Below are 5,228 nucleotides of genomic sequence, written 5' to 3' on the forward strand. Positions count from 1 at the left end.
ACTTGTATGCATGCATATAAGCATAACCAATGGACATAAGACACTGGGGGGTAGGGGAGGCTGGGGGATTGTTAAGGGTGGGAAAAAAGGAGACATATGTAATACTCTTTGTAATACTTTAAGCAATAAAACAATTTAAAAAAAAAAGAAAACTTAGCTTTTTTATTGGTTATAGTGAAGTCTCATTCAGAGTATAAAAGAAATTGAAGTGTTGGTTAACTGAAAAGATTCTGATTTGTGAATGGGTAGTGAAGAGTGAGGGTTTCTTGCTGCCTAATGATGGTCCTCAATGGGCCAGAGAATCTAGCCCATGGAGAGCCAGAGGTGCCAGGCTTCAGGTTCTGAGTTTGAGTGCCAGGAGGGTGTGGGTCAGGGCTTGGCCCCTCTCTAAGCCACTCAGTTTAGAAATCTTCACAACTCAAGTACAGGGATAGGATTTTCAGTTCAACATGGTTCCCCACAATTGGGCTAGTAGACATTAGAGATGGGACAGGCTCTCCTCTGCCCACCCCTTCAAAGGGACCAGGAATTTCCAATCACACTCTTTGGAGCAGCTCCAAGTATAAGAAAGACTCCAGATGGATATTCTCCCCATTCATTTACTAGGCAAAGTAGCCTAGGCCACAGTATATGGGTTTTATATGGATTGTTTTGGAGGCTGGATTGAGGAGACAAAGCCAGAGTCAGGAAAAACTGAAGCATCTTATAATATAATCCTAACTAGAGGCATGATGCATGAAATTCATGCACTGGGGCGTGGGGGGGTGGGGGTGGGGGGTGTCCCTGAGCCTGGCCTGCACCCTCTCACAGTCCGGGAGAATATCCATTCATCAGTCTCTGCCAATTGTTGCTGAAATGCAGGTCCATAGAGCTTCAAGAGAAACTAAACAAATATGGATTTTTGAAAAATGAAAAATCTTCCCATTTAAAAATATTGGCTACTAATTATGTTTCTAACCTGCCCACAAAAACTCTGTCCTATCAGCAATTGTCAGAGTCAGGGCAGAACATGGGGTGTGAGACAGGGAGGTAAACAGGCAAATAACACATTTGATTTGGAAGGCTCAGGAGAAAAAGAAGAGAGGCAAACCAAGTCCTATGAAAGCACAGGGCAGAACAGGTTTCTCCCAATTGGAAAGTGGGGGTGGCTTCATGGAGAGGGGGCACCAAGATTAGGCCTTGAAGAAGAGATGAGAATGATAATAGTAATAATGATAATAATTAGTGTCCAGCATTATTGAGTGCTTCCCATGTGCCAGGCACTAAGTACTTTGCATGACTAAACTTGAATAATCCTCATAACAATCCTATGAGATAGTCATGCCCAGCACCCCATTTTATAGGGCCTGCGTTCTTCCACCAGTGCCCACCTTTGGGTGCCTCATCCCTCAGGAGCTGGGATTCCAGTTCCCAGATTGCTGGGCTGTTAAAGCTGTTAAAGCCTCTCCCTTTCTTATTCCTGTCACGTCTCCCTTTGACCACTGCATTAGCTCCTCTAATTGGTCTCCTTGCTTCCATCCTCCACCCTCAGATTCATGTCACTTCCCAGTTTAAGATCTTCAGTGGCTCCTGACTGTCCTTGATATAAAATGCCAGGTCATTGTCTTAGTTACTAAGCCTCAGTATACCAAGCCCTTCACAACCTGGCCTGGCCCATCTCTGTGGCCTCTCATGGAGCCAGGGCCACTCTACTCCTCATCACCCTCCACCATGTGGGGATTCCTAAAGCTTGGGAACCTGGCATTGATCCAGTATGGCCCAGTGCTTAGAATGTCGGCCTGCACACCAAAGGGTCATGGATTCGATTCCCGGTCAAGGGCATGTACCTGGGTTGCAGGTTCCATCTTTGCCCCAGTAGGGGTGTATGCGGGAGGCAACCAGTCAATGTCAATGTTTCTCTCCCTCTCTTCCCCACCCTCTGCTCCCTCCCTTCCACTCTCTCTAAAAATTAATGGAAAAAATATCCTCAGGAGAGGATTAATTTTTTTTTTTTTAAACGATAGGGTCTGACACTTGGGCTTGGAGTTTTTGGTGGAAGAAATTAAAATCTTTCATTCTAGTCATCCTGACATACTCAGTTTGCAGAATGCTGTGCCATGTTATTCCCCACTCTGGGCTGAGGATGCTGGCTCTTCTGCTCAGATGCCCTCACTCACACCTCATGATGCTCCTTTGCTGAAGGCTTTCCCGATGCCAGGAAAGTGTGCCCACTTGTCTGTCTTCTTCACCAGATGTCAGTACAATCTTTCTGAGCTGAGCATAGCACCTGGCCCATGGGAGCAATTTTTCAATAAACTGCTGCAAGAATGAGTAGGTGACAGGTGTGTTGTCGCCTCCTTTAATGCTCTCTTTTTGAGCAAGAGCTCATAACAAGCATGTGTCTCCTTAAATGCACACTCAAGCAACTCTGTGCTGCAAGTGGAATAAAAATGTGCTCACAAAATACATTGTAAAATAGCTCTCAGGTCATAATGGCATAGGAAGAAACACCAGTAAAGCTGTTTGTTTAGCTGTTGGTTGCCTGAGCTGGAATGGCCATCCCTTACTGCCCTGAGGAGCTGTGAGGTCTCCCAGGTTCTCTGAGAAGCAGACATCCTAGTTTTGCCTATTTGACATGAAAGACAGATGGCAGGAGAGAAGTGCAGCAGTTGAGGAGAAAAACAAAGAGGAGATAAGCTCTCCTTATCTTGCTTATTCTGAATAGAATGTTGATGTCTACATATTTTTGTAAAAGAACATATCATTTTGGTAATAAGGTGACAACCCCAGGGAACTTGGTCTTTTATGGCAGCAACTCCTGGTAATCACTTTATGAACCAAGTTCCCTAAGTGGAGCAAATGACCGTGAGACACCTATGGCCGACCGTCATCTGCCCTGACACTAGGGGTGAGGGTGGGAACTGAGCTCAGGGAGGTTGCTTCTTTCCCACAGTGCAGAGGTTCTCCAAGAGGGGCCTCTGACCAACAGCATCAGCATCCCCAGGGGCTGTTAGAAATGCACATTGTCAGCTTCTGCTCTACTCCCGAAGCAGAGACTCCAGGTGGGTCCAGTAGGCTTCATTTTCACACATGCTCCAGGTAATTTCCATGCTTAGGAAGCACTGTCTTAGTCCAAGGATTGGGCATTCTCTTTGGGAGCTAGGGGGTGGCTCCTACCCCTGGGAAAGGTGCAGTGGAAAGTGAGTAGAGAGTGGAGGAAAAGGTTTTTCCTGGAACTACTCTCTCCCTTGGACTAATCCACACTCATGGTTCCAGCTCTCACCTCCTATATAGAATCTCACATCTCTGATTTCTGTCTTTACTTCCTCCTTGAGCTTTCTTTCCCCCTATATGTATTAGTCATTCAATCTACAGAGCTATTATAGCTTCAAATCTGAAACCCATAAAATAAAACTCGTTTTCTCCCATTTTAATTAATGTGACTTCCTTTGTTTATTATTCCCTCCTTCTCATAATTATTTATCAAGGTTCTCCTATGGCCAAGTCTGTGCTGGGAGAATCTCTACTTTACATGCTGTCACCAATTCTCACCCACACAGATACAGAGGCTGGTGTTTATTTTCTCTTCTACCTCTTCCTCAGGCCACTGTGTGATTGGTTTGCATAATTTCTAGCCCCTTGATTCCTAGACCCCTGGCCTCTACTCTAGTCAAGACCCTCTTCACCCCAATCCAAATCAAGAAATACTGGTACCTAGAACCTGAAATACCAGGGCCCACTGAGACAGAAAGCAGAATTAACACAGGCAGGCCTTGCCCTCTAATAATTTAGTTTCTGAATCAGTGCAGTAATTTATTAATTACTCTTCCTTCTCCTGGGCTTCTCCTCTCTAATCCAGTTTATACCCTATTTCTAGACTAATCTTCCTAAAACACTGAGAATTCCACTCCCCTGCTCATAAGTTTTCTGTGTGTTTCCTGTGTTGCATAGAGGGTCAAGTCCAAATTCCTTAGCTTTAAATGCTGACCTACAGCCTGGACCTTCCTCTCACAGTCAACTTTCCAATACTTCCCAAACTGCCCTCCAAGCTCTCAGCGGTATTCCCATCTCCAGGGACATTAACGGTCCTTTGCTCTCCCCACCCTTCTGCCTCATTGGCCATGTTCCCTCCCATGTAGCCTGCAAAAGCCCTTTGCAATAGCTACCTTTCTGAAGGCTTCTTGGATGGTCACAACCTGCAACACTCTTATTCCCAACCCCCCGCCGCCGGCCCCATTTGGCACTGAGCACACACTGACATTTGGTATTGTAGAAAATAAGCCTCTGTGGTCCATCCTTAGTGTAGTTAGCTTTCAGTAGAAATATACTAGCAGCATGCTTACCAGCCAGTTACTGAACCACAAGGCTTACGCAAATAAAGTCTCGGGGCAAACTGTAATAAGAACAAGGAAATGTGTATGTGACCAACAGCACCTATTCCAGGAAGACCTTCCCAACACAACTAGACAAAGGGAGGTGGAGACAGCTAGAAAGGTCCTCAGCCTACTTTTTGAATAACCCAATAGGAAACAATAAAACCTAAGCGATGTTGGGGGTGGGGTGTGGGGGCGAATGTTAACCCCACAGTACTCAACCAATGAAGAACTGGGGCAGGGGCTCTCCTGCATTAGGGATAAATTGCTTGTTGTAACTATCCTGGGTGTGCCTGATCAACCAAACACCTGATCTTGCAAGACCACCATTTAAAGTTTTGCTTTTGCCGGACTTGCATTTTGTGTCTCCGAGTCCATTATTTGAATACGGACAGGTGAGCTTTTCTCACAATTTGGGGGCTTGTCCAAGATATCTGTGCCTGTGTAGAGCAGGGCCCTAGTTGATGGGGAGACATGTCCCACCTGATTTCAGGTGGCCTGCTCTGCCGGGGTGCCCCATCTCTCCACAGAAGCCATAGACAAACCCGAGACTGTTTTCTGGAAGACAGCGAAACTGACACAGGAGACAAAAGGCAGGCATCTCGGCAACCAGGCTACCTCCTGTATGGACCAAGGTAGGAAATTGGACTAACAGTACTGCCTTGGTGACTGGGTATTCTCAGAGTTAAAGTGTGTGTGTGTGTGAGTTAGACGTGTCCTGGACATGAAGCGACTGTGGAGCCCCAATCTGTGGTTCTGTTCTCCCATGAGGGAAACGGCCAGAGATAGATGAAGCAAATCTCCGGGTGTGCAAGAAACCGCCAGTAAAGGGGGCTTGAGCACATAGAATAGTCACAGGGACCTGCTGAGAATGGA

This window comes from Myotis brandtii, unplaced genomic scaffold (assembly GCF_000412655.1).
Source record: "Myotis brandtii unplaced genomic scaffold, ASM41265v1 scaffold842, whole genome shotgun sequence".
In the NCBI taxonomy this organism is placed as follows: domain Eukaryota; kingdom Metazoa; phylum Chordata; class Mammalia; order Chiroptera; family Vespertilionidae; genus Myotis; species Myotis brandtii.